This window comes from Cygnus atratus, chromosome 4 (genome assembly GCF_013377495.2).
Source record: "Cygnus atratus isolate AKBS03 ecotype Queensland, Australia chromosome 4, CAtr_DNAZoo_HiC_assembly, whole genome shotgun sequence".
In the NCBI taxonomy this organism is placed as follows: domain Eukaryota; kingdom Metazoa; phylum Chordata; class Aves; order Anseriformes; family Anatidae; genus Cygnus; species Cygnus atratus.
In genome coordinates this window covers 41,316,559-41,334,557 of record NC_066365.1, presented here as the reverse complement: position 1 = coordinate 41,334,557, position 17,999 = coordinate 41,316,559, and the positions used below count along the sequence as shown (strand labels likewise).

Sequence of the window (17,999 nt, the reverse complement as noted above, 5' to 3'; positions counted from 1 at the left end):
CCGGGCTTTCCAGGCCACAGCTACTGCTGGATGACTGTGTGAATACAATGATTTATTGAGACAAAAAGTAGGAGTGACTTCAAGCTAGCGAACAGTAGTTAAAGAAATTCCCTCTGAGACCAACATCAGTTGGAAATGACCTTGGGTGCAGCTACAGTATCTCAAGGATGCTGAAATCTATTTGAGCTTTTCAGCTTTATTCGGAAAAAGAATTTTTGTGTGTTCTTATTAGCTGTAGAAATGCAGCTCTCTGTTTTCATTTTCCAAAGGCTCCTAAATCCATGAGAAGATCTGTACTGCTTTGTAATTAAAGGCTTTCTCAGCTGAGCCATGCACGAGAGCTGTGGCCAATAATGTAGTTATGGAAAGATTTATACTTGGCAGGGAAATCCTTTTGGGATGCCCCCTCTTTGCTCTTTTTATAGAACCTGTGCCCTTGAAAAGCTTTAGCACACTTACGGAAGTGCGTGTGCCGTGTGACTATATAGGTCAGACATTGAACGTGACCCTTCTTAGTTTAACTGCAGAATTGAGGATGTGAGTTTTACAGTGTTTTTTTTTTTTCTTTTTTGGTGATGAAGCTGAAGACTTCAAAAAGAAGTAGAATAATCTCAAGTTGTATCTAAAATACATGTAGCATAGGCAATAAGTTTACAAGTTTACTCACACTGCCTAATATGTATCCTTCAACCCTGACTCTGAATGAGAAGGTTTTGAAAACAAAACAAACAAAACAAAACAAAAAAACCACCACTACCACCACCAGAAACCTAGCCTGCTCTACCCAACTCTCCCAAAGAATTCAATTTTTATAGGCTTTCTTTACTCTGAAAGCACTGGAACTCAAGGAACTGATTTGGGATTCGGTTGGAGTGGAGTGGGTACCATATTTGTCCACTACAAAGGGAGTCTAATCCTTATTTTTAGCTTTTAGGTACTGTTCAACAGAAACCATAATTTAGACATCAGATTCAGTATCTATGTAATGCTTAGTCTATGAGATTAAACTGATATTTGGAGACCTGTTGTGATGGGGGAAGAGGGATTGTTTCTTAGCTGGGCAGTGGGTGCAGTTGATTTAGAATGGCGGGCAAGCAAGTTTGTAGATCTCAAATACCATGTTCTCCACATATAAATACAATAAAGCAGTGATTCTTTTCTAAATAGAGAAGAGAGCAAATACCTGCTGATGGTCTAGAGCACTAAAGGGAAGATGAAGTCTATGTCTATATTAGCAGTTTCTGCTGGAGGCCTTCTCTGTCTCTCCAGACCTAGCAGAGGGTGTTTCCTGGGGCAGGCTGGATGCAGGAGGATCTGGAGGAAGCAGAAGCTTAGTCCAGGGCTGAGAAGGGGCCTGCACTGAGTGGTGTTCAGGCCCAGTCCTCAGAGCCCCTCTGTAGACTGGGCCGGCAGGCCCTGTTAAGCTTAATTTCTAGTTGTGGTGCTGGCCACGTTACCCTTCTGTGCTTGTAACTGGTCTGTCTGTCTAAGTTTGGGTCACTTTGCCCCCAGCCCCTTTGCCTCTTCGTCTTGTTAGCAAAGACCATGCTGGCTTCCCAGGAAGCAAAATGTTGATGTTTGAATATTATTGCCACATTTCCTATTTAGCTGCAGGTTTTCTTCCTTTTTTATTTCTTGGCCTTTACTTAAAGTTATGCACTCGGCACTGGGGAGGGGAGAAACAAGATAGTGATGGGCCATCATGAGGTGAGAAGAGAATTTGTATTCTCTGAACATAGAATTTCAGCTAAAATACTAGGTAAAGGACAAATGGGTAATTCCTCCCCCCAAGATTTGAGAAGGGGGGTTGGGTGGGACAGATGTTCATGTCTCAATAAAAGGGGAAAAGAAAAAGTCTTGCTGAGAGCCCCCAGCGCTGGCTCTGCCCTCTGCTTCCCTAACTGATATTGATTTTCCTTCTGCCATGCTAAGGCTGCTGCTTTGACAGCTCTTATCAAGCTTCCCATTACCTACCCTTTCTCTTAGTAGCTTGATGGTAAAGGGGTATGGCTTTATGATTGTTGTGGTTGACCCCAGCCAGTTAAGCATCCGCACAGCTGCCTGCTCATTTCCCCACTCAGAGGGATGAGGAAGAGATTAGGGAGACCAAAAGCAAAAAGTAAAAAAATGAAAATCATGGATTGACTTAGAGGCAGTGTCATAAGCAAAGGAAAGAGGAGTGGGGGAAGAAATAAGTGATGCAAGAGCACTCACTCATCATCTCCTACCATCAGAATAATGCCCAGTTAGTCTCTGAGCAATGGCTGCCTTGGAAGACAAAACGCCACAGCTTTATTGCTGAGCATGACGCTACATGACATGGAATATCCCTTTGGACAGTTTGGGTCAGCTGTACTGGCCATGTTCCCTCCAAGCCTCTTGCCCACCCCCAGCCTACTTTCTGGTGCAGGGGGCATGCAGAGTGAGGAGAAGAGAAGGCCTTGATGCTGCTGTGCAAGCACTGTTCAGCCTCAGCCAAAACACTAGCGTGTTATCAGCACTGTTTTAGTTGCAAATCCCAAACACTGCTGCCCTACATGGTGATGTGCTTCTCATTGACTGTCCCTCCTCGAAGCTGGAAGTCTGTGGAGATCAAATATCAAAGATATTTTCATCGATATCCCAATGTTATAACACAATATGGCCTCACAGACCATGATTTACCATTCTGACCTCTGCAATCTGGTTAGCCAGTAATTAGTAATAGACAGGGACCACGAGGTTTCACTCACAGTAGCTGCTTTCAGGAATGTTAGTACCTGGAGTTTTGTGACGGGATGAAGAGAACATGGGACTAATATGTTAATGGACTTTGGCTGCATCAGTGCATGTGCAAAAATGTCACTGCTGGGTGTTCAGTGTCTGAAGGACAGTGACCTCAACCAGCCTGATTGTGTGTCAGGCTGGGCACCTCCGGCTGATGAAGGAAGCAGCAATCATGGCAGTGAGGATTCCCCAGAAGGCACACTCTAGCTCTTGTTTCCTTAGAGAAAAAGGTGTAAGAAGACGAGCATTGTTTCACTTAGTGTCCTTCCAGCATTCCCCTGCAGTTGCAGGATTAAGTCTCTTCCCCAGCCCTTCTTCCCCATGCTTTCTTGAAGAGCATGTTGTCCCAGCTCAGGGTAGGGATGTGGTTTTGGACATTTCCAAGCTACAATGCTGCTTGGAAATAGTATGAATAGACTCATTGCACATGGGATCTTTCTTGAGTGATGTTAATGTGGGTGTTGAAAGTTTGTGAGAAATGAGAAGACAGTGCAGTGCTCCTTGGAGAGACCTGTAGTTTAGGGCATGAAGCCCTGGAGGATGGCTTCCCTTCAGAACATTGAACAATGTGTTTTGTGAAGCTGTTTTGTTGCCAGGCCAGGCTCTGATCCAAAGCAACCCTCCCAAACCAAATACGATGGAGGTGTGAGGAGTTCCAGCACCACCCTCAGATACACAGAACCGCTCGCTTTGGGCCAAGTTACTTCATGATGTGACATACCTAAAAGCTAAGGGTCTTCTCCTCAGTCCTTTGATCCCTTTAGACTTTTACTCATTTTGTTGCAAAGTGCATCATCCCACTTCCGTAGTTAAATATTCATAAAGGAGTCTGCTATAACTTGTGAGAACTACTTTTACTAAAATCCTTTGTGACGCTTCAGGACCATTTTTGTAATGAAGCAACTGCACAGGTGTTAGGATATCATTTATATTGGTATACATTACATAAGGGTGGAGAACAGTCTTAGTTTTCATTCCCCAGTCTGGTGTGGCAGCCTATTATATAGCCTGTTATATCCATCTCAACTTCCCGGATTCAGTATTGGCCGGCAGCTATGCTCCCAAAGGCTGAGATCTCGTTAATGTTTGTAAGGCAACTAGAATTGGGTAGGGTCACTATTTGCATGGGGAATGGCCTTGGAAAAAACAAAGTGCTGAGGGAAGGTTGTCAAAAATGCTAGAAAGCGGGTTTTCCTTGCTAGTCTGTACTTAATCAGTGGTGTGTGTAGCTGGGAGGTGATCGCTAAGTTGGTATCTTTTAAATGTCAGACTTTTTTAAACTAGTTGTGGTAATGAGATACCATGGTGACATTTACAAGCAGCAAGAAGCATTAGTCTGGGGATTCTAGCCTTCTGTAGCAGGCAAGAGGTGAACTTTGGAAACTTGCCTCTTCAGGAGGTGCCAGTGAGACCACACATGCTGATACCCTGGTTGCAACACGAATCCCTGTTAGGATAACATGAGGAAGCAATACTTTTTGTAGCTATCAGTTTTCCTTTAGTCACATATAAGCAAATTTAAAACCAAAAGCTATAGTTGGCAAAATGTTGAGAATGAGAAATAATGAAAGTAAATCCAACTGTCTTTCTACGTGGCACTGTAGCTTCTTAGGCAGCAGTGTGGGAATGTGTCTGTCTCACCCTGCTGGTTTTGGAGGCTTATGTGTGGGACTGAGAAATGATGTTTGCAGCTGAAAGGAAAGAAGCTGATATGGGTGTCCTCGTTGTCAGCCTTCAGAAAGAAAACCGTGGGCATATTAGAGGACCAAATACTGTACAGAGAATTCTAAATAGAACTAATGGCTCTACAAAGTCTGAAGGGAGGAAGTATGCCTCTGCAGGCTGAAACTCGGCTATCTGGAGTGGTGAGTGAGGGAAACTGGCCTGTTAAAAAGAGAATTGACTTCCAAGAAAACCAGTTTGAATTGGAGGAATACCAAAGTACTCAGAATTCCTCGAAATAAGGAAATAAAATTATTATATTTTTGTCCTCTGTATAAATATCAAGGACCAGTTTGCGCATGCTCACTGACCTTTGCAGTACAGGATTTTACCCATCTGATAGTGAATGTGAAATACTAGTAAAACATCTTTTGTAATAATAAGCGTTTTCCTCCACGCTTTTGCTCCAGAAGGTATAGCAGAGGCGAACAAGCTCCATACCAAATAATAACACCTATAACCCACGTGCTGGAACTTCATACGGCTCTTGGGCCACAATGTGAATGTCTATATGAATTGATGGCTCTCAATATACAGAGATATTGACATTGGTAGGTACTGATGATTTAAGAAGAATTTTTAAAAAAGAAAAAGCTTATTGAAATTATACCGAAATTCGTAAGTACTGATGCCTATCAATTGGTATTAATGTCTATTGATGCTTATCCATAAGTACCTATGTCTGTCAAAAGGTATGGATATGTATTGATAGGTATCAATGCTTATTGAAATCAGTCTTGAAATACCTATTGGTACCTTTCCTATCAATAACTATATAAAAAAAAGACAGGTGTTAATGCCTATTGCTATTGAAAGATAGCGATATCAATTGGTAGTGATGTCAGTTTTGATGTGCATTTCAAAATTGTTGCCATGCAAAGCTAGATAGGTATAAAATTTGATCGGTATCAATGCCTGTTGATTTTAAAATCAGTGAAGAAATTGATAGGTAACAATGCCTACCTATACCGATAGGTATTGATATCAGTAAGTACCAATGCCTAATATCAGTATTAAAATTGATAGGTATAGATGCCTATGGATACTGAAAGCTATTGATGCCTACTGCTACTGTGATTGGTGTTGACAGACTTTGACATTGATAGGTATCCATCGCTTGCATTAGGTATCGTTCTCTTTCAGTGCCTAATGATGCATATCAGTATTGAAATTGTTACCAAAGTCGAGCAGCATCAATAAATATAGTATTAATGCTTTTCAATAGGTTTAAAAACAGTATAAAAATGAAAGGTGTTGATGCCTTTTGATATTAAAAGGTAATGATATGGGTAGGTATCAATGCTTATCAACATCAAAGTTTAGAAACTGATAGGCATCAATGGGCATCAATACTGGTAGGTATTGATGTCTATAGGTAGCAATGCCTAGTGGTATAAAAGTGGTATCAGTATTGATACTGATAGGTATTAATACCTTTACTGTTCATAGAGACCTGCAAGGGAGTATACACAGCTGATGAATATCCAGTAATCATTTATTGGCTATTACATTATAGGTAATAACAGCATCTTGCTTGGCCAGCCAGTAATGTGTGTACCATTCCTAATGCAAGCATCTGAGTAGTTTCTTCTGGCTAGTCAGACATTGGCCCCTACTGCCTCCTGGAACAAATTGTTCCTTGATCTTGCTGACTTTTTTTTTTCTTTAGGGTTTTACACCTTTTCATGGCAGTATTTGTCTTGAGTCCTTAAGTTATTGCTGCCAACTCAAAAAAAAAAAAAAAAAACCTTAGTTTTTGTTTTTACTTTTTACTTCTTCTTAGTACTTCTTATCTTGCATTGTTTTAGCTCACTAAGTTCCCACAGCTCAATAATTTTTCTGTAAAGTTGAACCAGGGTCATACCTCTGTGCTTTACAGAACTTGGCCTCAGACCACAGAAATCTGAGCTCCTGGGCTCTAGCTACGATGCTCTAGGTTCAATTTACAGAGAAGAGATGACAGTGGTTCAGTATGTCAGAAATCCTGTTTAATTAAACTGGTTTGTTACACCCTTTGATTTTCATGGAGATGAATGCTGAATGGTCAGACTCATCGGGTTATGTTCCTTAGACATAATAATGAATGAACTTGCAGTTTAGAGAACTCCTTGGTGCTTTAGTGGTGGTGCACACGTGAAACAAAGAGCAGAATCTGATTCTCATTCTTCTTGAGACAATCTAGACCCATATACTGGTACAAAGCTCACTTAGTCTCCTGCATCTGTATTTTATTTCTATACCTGAAAACATCTGTGTCCATATTGCTATGGACAAATGCTTTTCTTTTGAAGAGAAAATGTCTGAGCACTGACCGCAACTTTTTCTTCTATTATTTTTCCTTACCACAGTCCTGTTTAAGCTTCCTTAACGCACTTCAATTCTGAACACACATTTGGGCTGCAACCTGTTTGCGCTTTGTAGATGGGTACTCCAAAGTTTGCTGGCTTTGTAATGTGCCTGAAAAGGTACTAGATTACTAAAGCACAGAGAGCATTTAAAAACAGAACCCTTATGGGAAACCTGCCGTTTCTCTGTCCTTTCCTTTTGTATTAAAAGGTTTCTGCCTCAACCATTCCTGCTGATCATATATGCTAATGTGTTAATTCTGAGAGGTACCTTGGTGACATGAATCTTTCCATCCTCCTTGCTTGCTTCGCTTTGGTTTGTGTTGTTGAATTGTCTCTGAGAACAAAAAATGAGTTCCTTTTAGATTAAACAAACCCAAAAGGCATGCTACAGGAGCATATTTCAAGTGCTCTAACTGCTAATGGTCGGTCAGTCCTGGAGACTGGTCATTCAGTCCAGGTCATTAATCCAGGAGCTAATTTAAAGTCTTTCCCCTTCTCTCCAGAAAAAACTGTAGTGTTGGTTTTTGGCTCTCAGCAACATCTATTTTGCTCAATAGACTTGCTCTGATTCTGCTGCACCACTTGCTAATGAAAGCATAGTTAAGATTGTGCTGTATTCTCAACAACCTCCAAAAACAGTATTTAAAGTGAGGTGTGAGTCCTAAAAATAGGCTTAAATATTAGCATTTTGGTGCTGTTTTCAACAGAACAGCATTTTAATAAATGATAGCCTACAAACTCAGTTTAGACCTTACCATCATTAATAAAGCATGCTGAAAAATACAGTTCTTCAGCATAGCAGTTTGGTGTGTTAGTCCTTAAAGCCGATGCTTAGCATTACCTCCCAAATTCTGATGTTATCAGATATACATGACAGAAGTTTAGTAGGGAATTCTCTTGATGGGGACTGGAGTGAAATAGTCTTTCCAGAGTTAAAAGAGTAGTAGATATTAATTTCATCACTAAAATAAATGTGAGGGGCTCTGGCTGTACTGAGGGAACACACCTCTGAAGAACAGGGGAGCTATTCCTTATGACAGTGACTTCAATGGAATTGTACTTGCAGACTGAATTGCACTCACCGGTGTCATAGAACTCCAGAGGAAAGCTTTCGTGGTTAAAATCTTGGGCTGTTTGCTTTTATATGGTGGCTTTTCTTCTAAACTGCAAGAATACTGATAATGTAACTCCTGTCTCAGCCCAAACCATGGCATGGATGCTTTTAAAGAATTATGATCATAATTTTTCTCTGAATGTTTCTTAGTAAAGCCAATCAATTTGAACAACTATATATATCTATATATATCTATATATATATTCTTACTGCTTTCTCTCTGATTCTGCAGATTGTCTTTGCTACAGAAGTTGTTCTGAAGTATAAAGCTCAGTATTTACCGAGGTTCAGGACTTGCAAATGTCTATTTGCTGATAAATTAGTAAACTACATTTACTTTCTGAATTCTCTTTAATTATTGCAAAGTACGCAATAACTGAGAAAACGCACTCAGAGAAATCTCAGCTTTATGATGCAAGGAATGAGGCCAGCTCTGCATTATTTCTATGAAGTGTTCCACAAGTCTTGTTTCACAGTTTTCTGTGTTTTTTTTGTTTTTTGTTTTTTTCCTCCTGTGTAGCTATGTTACTTGAGAGTAGTGATTGGCCTTCCCTACAGAAATGATTCCTGGGAGTGGAAGAAAAAAAGATGCAACAGTCTCTACATTGGATTTTGTTTATTAGGAGCCTGGCCTAGTATAAGTCGCTGACATTTGAATAGGTGTTCTCTTTAACAGAGGGGGTAGAAGTGGTGACCAGAAAAGAAAATCCATTCTGCCAAGTCAGCAGGTGTAAGCTTACCTGGTAGAAGAAGGAACTTCAAAGCTGACCTGTGAAATACCACAAAAAGAAATCTGGTCGTAGAGGTCTTTTGCTAGACGTGTTTGGAAGGACTTGGAATGGAAAAAACCTATATGGTTACTGAGAAGTAAGGAAAAGCTGGTGTTTGTGGGCCTTCTGCTTCAGAGAAGAAGCTTTGAGTAGAATAGGGAGAACAATATACTTCCTGGAGGACTTTAACCTTTAGTCTTGGACACTCTATAGACTATTTAGAGAATCAGGTGGGTATGTACACGGGTGTATTTAGTATATAAGACATTTTTAAACCTAAAGCTACAAACTGCTTGTGCTTCCTGACAATGGAGGTTTACAGATATGAAGTTGCATGCAGTTAAAGTTTGGTTTGCCTCTGTAGCCATGTGCCCCTGAAGAAATAAGCTGAAAATCAGTGTCCTGAGGTACTGGCTGATTCAGAACAGCAGTTAGTCTAGGGAGTCTCCTGAAAGAGTGACTGAGAGTGCACTAGTGCTCTGGAAATGTATCAAGGATATCAAAGGAAGGATAATACTTAGCCTGTCCAAACCAAGCAAGCCTAAAGACAGGAAGACCAAATATGGAGGGCTGAAACCCAACAGCTTGATGAATGTCTAGACAGCTGTTTCAGACTGCGATGTGTTTATAACACAGAGCTGGCTGCAAAAGTCCAAATCTCATTCAGTCACAGGATACTCACCCACTCTGCAAACCAGCAAGGCTCCCTGGCACAAAAATCCCCTCAGAAAGAGGGTGCTCTTGCTCAGCTAACCATGCCCCATTTAGTAACCAGGGGACGAGCAGTGTGATGCTTTTGCATGGCCAGTGAAGTCTGAGGGACTCCTGTCTCTTGCTGTTGTTTCAGCTGCTGGGAGGATCAGCTGCCAGGAACGGAAACAACATGAAGGTATTTCCAGGAGGAACAACAAAAGAGGAAATAAGCATCAAAATGAATGCAAAGACAGATTCCCCTCAATTAGTGGCAGACAATTTTGCTGTGGAAACTTTATATTGTCTGAGGCAGAGCAACCTTTGAGGGAACATATCATTAGTGTTTTGGCAGCTAGATCTAGCCTGTGATTTCTGGTGCAGAGATGCTTTGAAAAGTGCTATTTATTTCAACCATGCAGATTACAAATATATTAGCAAAATGCTGTGGTACTTCAGTTAGCTATTACAGGAAGGGGTAGTTCATCAGATTCTGGGTTCAAGCTAATGCCTTTAGCTGGAAAATTTGTGTAGTTGATTTCTGCTCTTTAAGTCAGTTTTTTCTTCTTTAGATATTTGGAGCTTTGCTGTTGATCAGATGACTTTCTTTTCATTCAAAAAGGTCTGTTTAGTGTAATCATTGCACAGATTTGAACATACAGGTAAAAACACTACAAGGGTCAGGGAGACCTGGAGTGAAGGAGTTCAAATGTTCTGGCTATTAACTTACGTTCCATTTTCTTTTTAGTTGCATGGGATGCAAGTTGTTTGATTCGTTTGACCTTTAATTTTGGCTATGAATGCTGGCATCAATGAAAATGGAAGAAATACTTTTGACCTTCTATCATGGGGCAAATTTAACATTTCATGGAGTATACCAAGAAAATTCTAATTATTACGTTGTGAAATCAGGGTAAAGAAGATAGGGAGAGGCATTAACCTTCAACTTTTATATTTCATGCATTTTTCCTTTCAGAACTGCTACTGTAATACTAGAACAGAATAATTATTCATTCCCAAGTCTGGCACCTAAAGCAGTGAAGAATAAGGTTGTGTGTCTACATGAAATGTAGCAGTCAGCAGTCCTTACATAGATGAAAAAGGAAAAGTGTCAGGAAGTGAGGACATGCCAGACTCTGGATTATACATTCTGCACATCCACTAAGGGACACTTTGTGGTTTATCATTTACCACAAAATAGCTATAGAATTGCCCTTTATATATGTTTCATTTTTTTTTCTTTTTTTGGTATAAGAGGAAGATATGATGCTTAAATTCTTTGTACTCTTATGAAACAGAAAAATTAATGCCAAGAATTATTTTAAAAATTCAAATAGAGCTCCAAAAATATCAGAAGTTTATTACAAGATGATTTCGCATAATTAGGATATATCTGTGGGGTTTTTTAGTAAACAAAAATGGGTATGCATTTTATAGTGGAAATATTTCATCTATACGTTCTGTTGCTTGTAAGACCAAGAAGGTATATGCACACGCAGTAGGGATAACACTCTGTAAGGACTGAACACCTATCAAGAAATAGTAACTAAAGAAGAACAATTTCCATAACATTAGGAATCGTTGTTACATTACTTTCTTTTAAAAAATAGTTAAAAATTAAAAAGAATCTTTTAAACAAAACAAGTAAACAAGAAAACCCACAGTAAATTGTTAACTGCCTCAGGTGTATAAACACCCAGTTTGACAAAGGCTTATGTCTAATTTTATATATGGCAGTAATCCAGTTGATGTCTCTGGACCTGAATGTGTATAAAACAGTGTTTGTGGATATACTGACTCTGGCTGGGATGGAGTTAACTTCATAACAGCCTGTATAATATTGAAAATACTATAGAATCATAGAATCGTAGAATATCCTGAGTTGGAAGGGACCCATAAGGATCATCGAGTCCAACTCCTGGCACCGCACAGGTCTGCCCAAAAGTTTAGACGATGTGACTAAGTGCACAGTCCAATTGCTTCTTAAATTCAGACAGGCTTGGTGCAGTGACTACTTCAGTGGGGAGCCTGTTCCAGTGTGCAACCACCCTTTCAGTGAAGAACCTCTTCCTGATGTCCAGCCTAAACTTCCCCTGCCTCAGCTTCACACCGTTCCCGCGGGTCCTGTCACGGGTGATAACGTAGAACAGGTCACCTGCCTTTCCACTCCCCCTCGCAAGGAAGTTGTAGACTGGACACTTTTTTTTTTATTCTTTAAGTAAAAATAACATTTCTATTTTTTAACCTCTTGAAACATCAACACTCAGATCTTTTGTATTATTTTATACAAGAAGGAAATATATTAGTAGAATAGCTTTATCCAAAAAATTATTTAATACAAGCTTGCAATTGCCTCAAATGACATTCTATATAAATATAGCAAATCAGTAAAGATTAGTCATTAGTGTTGATCTGATATGTTAAAACACATTTAAGTGTTAGTTTTTATAAATCATCCTTTTCTAGAAGGTGGCACATACGAAGTTCAGACTGAATTTACAAATATTCCTATGCTTTATGGCTCACTGTGGGCTTCTTCTGGTCCTCTCACAAAGAAAAGCTGAGTTGGGGTGTTCTGTTTGAAGATCCCCCAAAATTTGGGCTCCTTTTCACTCAGGAACTTGCTTATGAAATTCTTCTCTTGAATTATCTCACTAATCCCAATGTAACAGAAGTCTGCCTTGATTTTCTCTGTGCTAGTGAGATCACGGCTTTCACCCTTTTATGATCCTTTGTCAGTAAAAGAAGACTGAGAGGGCTTCTCCGAATGGAAAAGAAGCAAACTGCTGGTGACATAGCTATTGGTTACCCCACAGGACTCACTGTATCCTTCAGTTTAATTTGTTTAATATAAGAAATTAATTAAACAAGCACAAAGTGACAGAAATCTATTTGTGGGTTCAGTAGTAAGGCATACCAAGTCCTACATCTCTGTATAAATCAGCGATAAACAATTTACTAGTGTTTTCTCTGTGGGACTGGTGATCTCTAAATGCCTCAGCAGTTGGTGGAGCTCATCATGTTTTACCTGTTAAAATGAAGTCATCAGGTTTTAGTGTAGAAATCTTAGAATGCTCTTGGCACTGCCTGTATTTGGTTCATAGCTTCAGGTCACAAATGGGATCAGAGCATTTAGCTGCTACCTGGTGGACAGGGTCCTGTGGGATGGGTAGATAGTCTTTAACTTTAGAGGGTGCCTCTGCACAGGCATGGAGGATTCACCTGGAGTACTGGTGACTTCAGGGTTAAAATACATATTTTCACCAAAGGGGAAGAGCGGTCTCTTAAAGGGTGGAGACCACTTACACTGCTTGGGCTGAACAGCTAGAACTTGCCCTGAGACAGCTTTCGTGTGGACAGGTGCTAGGCCCACATATTGCCACCAGTTTGGGTGGCTGCATATGCAGATACTGGGTCTGCATATACAAATGAGCAATCTTTTTGTGTATGAAAACCTGTAGAATAAAGTGTAGAGGCTAAACTGAAGGGATCTTAAAAACAGAGTCAAGACCAAGCCTTCCTAGTTTCCTGTGCAGAATTCTTGCTGTCTTTCTCCCCTCCAGCTACTTAAAGGAAACTGATAATTTAGCTGAAGTCCAGGCAACACCATTATTAGTGTCGTCTGTATGCAAGAGATAACAGTGACGTAACCTTCGTACACAGGAAAAAAATATTGCAACTTCACTTGCAAAAGTTTTTTCCTGTGGAAATTCATGGGACTTGTTGTCACTGTAGAGCAGTGTAATGCACCTATGAACTTCATCTCTTAAAAATGTTATTTTTTTGTTTTTGCAAGCTAAGTGTTGAGACTTACAAAAAACAGAACTTTTTAGGGAATTGTAAGATGACCGTAGTGGTATTATTAATAGAAGTTAAAAATATGAAAAATTTAAGATATTTAGATAGTGTCCTTTGTCTATAGCAGATCTAGCAAAAGTCCTCTGCAAGTCTCAGACCTAAAATAATACTGTTGTTACCTTAAGAAAAAAAAAAAGGAAAAAGGCAAGCATTAAGGTATTTTTTCCTGCAGTTTAAAAACAAAACGAAAGAAGTAGTTGGAACAAGATTAGTAAGCACAAAGATATGGTATATAATGACTTAGCCCCAAACTCGGGCCAAGTTGTGTGCTCTCAGTTCCTTTTATTAAAGCTGAGACACCGTGCAAAAAGCACGTAAGAGTCATGAAGCTGGATGAGAAAAAGCAGGCCGTTTGGCTCTGCAGCGTGGCGTTGCGAAATCGGCCTTGCAGAAAGTGGAAGCACCTAACCAGTAGGTAGCCCTAGACCATCCCATCTGGCTTCACTGGGCTGAGGCCGAAGCCGTGACCTCGTTATGCAGACTGAAGCAGTTCAGATGATGCCAAAAACTGAGAGCTGCAGATTGTCAAGGAATGTTGCAATCGTGCTAAGTAAGCTCCGGCTATTCCAGAACTAGGCAGAGGAGCAGGAATTATCTGAGCTACGTTTGTAGCCTTGGACATCAGAATCCTTTGAACCTCGTCTCAGTAACTCAGCACATTTTTGGCTTTTCTTGTGCTTAATGCTCTCAGTCCTGGCTTAAGTTTTCAGAGTTGAACGTGCCTGTTTTGTGCTATGGAATGTAAACAGGGTTAGTGTAGTAGACACCTGCTAAGTATGATTTAATTTGGTGCATATGCTAGAGATAACATGCATCTTTTAAGCTGTCAACTAATTCCTTGTCTGATGTTCAGGTTGAGATGATCTTCAAACTGAGTACAATGTGTTGTGTTTGATACTTCAGTTTATTAGAAAGTATCATAAAGTTTAAATAGGAAGGGCTGTGTAGAATTCTCTATGATTGTAAGACCTAGGCTGATAGGGAGGGAGAAATCCTAGCTTCTGATAGTTAGTGGCACAAGTGCTCATTCCCAGGGAAGAGAGAATTTCAACTCATGCTTTTGCTTTCAATGGTTGTAGGTACACAGAAGGTGTTTTAAAACTAAGACAAATGTCAGTGTTGTCTTCCCTTAGCTGGGCTTGTAGAGTTCCTGACTTTACAATACCTGTATAAAATAAGTGTGTGTGTGTTGTGGCCTGATTTTAGTGGTCTATTTCTTTTCTTTTTCTTTTTTTTTAATGGAAAAATATAGAATTTTGTGTATCGATATCTTCGACACCTTTAAAGGATTTAAAACAGCTGATGTTGATTACTTTCTGAAGGTTACCCTGCTTACTTGGTTAATGGGGCTTCCTCCCCGGGGACAGTGTGTGGCAGATGCACACATTTTCAATACCTACCTGTTCTGCTCGCAAGAAATGCCAGGGCTTGCCCAGCTGGTGATCTTGGTCTTTCATTATGTTTTACGAGGTTTGGGATGTTTTTGCTGTCACTGATTTTCCTCACTGAAATCAAACCCTTGCAAACAAGCTAAGGATGATATCTGAGGCGTGTGTCAGGCACTACTGAGTGCACAATACTTGTAGCATTTTTTTAAGGCAGTCATGAAAGGTGCTTAAATTCCTTAAAATGGAGGGGGGGGGAGAGAGACCCCAAAGAGCCCACAGAAGCAGCTTTTTGAAAAGTATGAAATAAAAATAAACACACAAAGGTAGAGCCAGATCATTGCTCGAGGCTCCAGTGTCAGCATGTGGGAGAGCAAAAAAAGTCCTTTGCTCTCTCTGTGCATCTGTGCAGCCTATCAGTCAATATGTGCTTTATTACAGCTGTTATTGATCCAAAGCACTACACCGGAGTGCCAGTACAAGCTGTACTCTGGCATGTGACTGTCCGCTCTGGGGCTGGCATTCTTTCCACAGTTTTCCTTAACTTATCTTCTGTAAACGCTTTTCCCTTTGCGTGCTGTGGCTGAAGGCTTTGCCTGGCTCCCTTAAGTAGTTGGGCCCGTTTCCAGAAGAGATCTGAGATACTGTGGGCTCACCTTTAGCTTTGGCCGAGGGCAGAGATGCTGCTATGGTTGGCTGAATATTTGAGAAGCCAAGTAGGCTAGAGCTGCGGTTTTGGTGGTTACGTAAGGGTACGTGCGCTCGCTGCAGGATGTGGCCGTTCCTCCCTCAGAGATACCAGATTACAAGCAGTTGGCGTGGTTACTTTGCGCCAGAGCTTGCACTTCCATGTGGAGAAAGTAACCTGCCTCAGATTGTCAAAGAAAAATAAAAGTGCAATGCTTTAAAAGCATGTCCTGGATAAAAGGGAGAGAGAAGAGAGAGAGAGAGATTCTTTTGTGACTTATGCAATTTGAGGAGCAAACATAGATGTTTACCCTGTGCCAAAATCTGCCCACATAAGCAGATCAGGCTTTCTTTTTTTTTTTTTTTAATGTTGTTCTGGAAGGTCAGAGACTATTTTGTTTGCTGCAGGTTTTTTTTTTTTTTTTTTTTTTTTTTTTTTGCTTAGTGAAGCAAAGTTCACAGAGCCGGAGTAATGATTTGATTCCCAAGTTTTCTTCATTCTTCACTGTGTGCTTAGTTAAATATATTTGTGACAGTTGCAGCTTTGAACAGTAGCAAAGAAGCTTAACTTCTAAATAAGCAATAAACTCCTTTGTCCATTTTTAAAAAAATGCAACTTCAGAATTACTGTTGTGAATGGTATCAAATGACTCGGGCTGTTTATATCCTGAGCGTCTGCATTACGTGCACTGAAAATTTACTGCGCAGCTGGTTGAGGTTCTTCCTCTGAACATCTCTATGTACACACACTGCCACCACCTACCACTCTTGTTGCTTTTCTGGAGTCAGACGCAGAAATTTGGTTTTAGACACATCCAGTGTGCAAATGCACTGTTAACGTGAGTTGACCTTTTGTAGTGTGTATGCTTCAAATAGCACTGAAGGATTACACTATTGTAAAATGGTAGGGCTGAGTCATGACACTGAGTCTCTGCTTTGCCAGAGACCATTTTCATTTGTATCTCTTTGCCATTATGTCTCAATATCTTTATTTGCAAAATAGATACAACAGATAGTAATTTTCTGCATCTGATAAGGTAATGTGGGTTTTCTTATGTTTGTGTTTTTTTAATATTTATTTTTTACACTGAGTATGTATTTATGATAAGCTCTTAGCAAAGTGGAAGCATAACAACGTGGACTGTGTTGTTTGGGTATGCAAACCAGATAAAGAGTGTCAGGAAGGGCCATTCGCTGCGAGTTTGTGGCCCACTGATATACAAGATGAACTGCCATGTTTAGCCCAATACCTCCTCCCACTCCTTTTTTTTTTTTTTTTGAGCTAGAGAGAGGTGGGGGAGGGAGGGAGGGAGGGAGGTTAGAGCTGGACTCAACCTCCCGTGTTGTGCAAGGGTTCTTTTGTCCTGGATACCTTGAGCCTCCTATTCCCAGTCCTGTTTGGTAATGTTGAACCTCTGAATATTTCAATAGTGAAATGGAAGTATATGTGGCAGGTTTTATTACATTTATGCTGATTAAGACTTACTAATCTTTTTTTCTTACTTAAGCAGTGAAACTTGTGGAACAATTCAGCAAGCAACATTGCCACAAAAAAAAAAAGGACATTTACTTTAGTTCTCTCAGTCATTTTTTCTGTGTTAAACACTGAATGACTTCTAAAACATATTGCTGGTGAAGGAAAATAGCTGAAGTAAACAACAGTTGCCTGTTTGTTTGACTAGCATTTTCTTTATTTAGAAGTAATGGCTGCTTTACACCCTTGTTACCTTCTATCTGTGTCCTATACAGATAAAGTTACTAATACCCGAAGTAGGTTTCAGGACTACTGCAACTGAAAGCACTGAAATCAGTGGATCCCTAACTATGTAGGGAGAAAATATAACTTTAGTCAAAATTGTGATTGACATACCCTATGGGGGATTGGTTTCAAGCAGGGAAGCTGATAAGCTGGTAAAGTGAGAAGAGGTAGATGCACCTACTAAGGACAGACAGAATACATCCTCTGCATTATAACTTATGCCTAATTGTTTTAGGTCAGTTTTCTGCTGTGGAGGCTGTATAATCTCTCAGGCCTTGTGGAAGACCTCAGTTCTCATGGTCTGGAATGAGCTCTAAACTCCTTGAACAGAGAATCATAGCATTTGGAGGAGGCTGTCTGAGGAGAGAGCACAAGTAGAAGTAATGCTGAAGCAATTCCATAAATACTAAGTGGAACCCAAAAGGACCACATGGGAGGCTCCTTCCAAGGTTTCTAGTCTTTCCAGAAATGTTATCATAAGCTGCTTGGAGCAATTTCAACAGTTGGTTTTAATTATTTTTTTTCGTTTAATCTTTTTCTAACTCTTAGGATCCAGAGTTGAAGTTGTCACTTTTTTTTTTTTTAAAAGTAATTTTGCTGCTAGGTTGTTACTGGGGGGGGGGGGGGTGGATTTTGTAGTACTTCCCCAATGAATTGGTACCACTACTCTGCTTCTAGCAACCAGTTATCAGGAAACACTGCAATCAGAAAATCTGTAATCAGATTCCTTTGAACTCTTCTACGCGTCTTGTCACAGTACCTTTCTTTCACTAGGTGATTTCTGCCTGCACAAACACAATTTAATATTGAAGCTGAAGTTCATTTAGATTAGACAGTGTAATGTTGCTTGATGAGCTGCCAGGTAGGCACGTGTATATACTTTAACTGAGATTTGATCTG

The 17,999-nt window shown here is 40.1% G+C and overlaps 1 protein-coding gene across 4 annotated transcripts in view; it reads left to right on the top strand.

Annotated features, from left to right (window-relative positions):
• JADE1 (jade family PHD finger 1) overlaps positions 1 to 17,999 on the top strand; it is a 90,245-nt gene that overhangs the window by 24,182 nt on the left and 48,064 nt on the right. For 2 of the 4 annotated variants that reach the window (XM_050710228.1, XM_050710224.1), the window contains exon 1: positions 16,667 to 16,741. The exons of 1 other annotated variant lie outside the window; for it this stretch is intronic. The gene's annotated coding sequence lies outside the window, so the exon portion shown is untranslated. Of the gene's footprint in view, positions 1 to 9,509; positions 9,610 to 16,666; positions 16,742 to 17,999 lie in introns of those variants that run through there. One more of the 4 variants, XM_050710225.1, reaches the window with a different exon arrangement.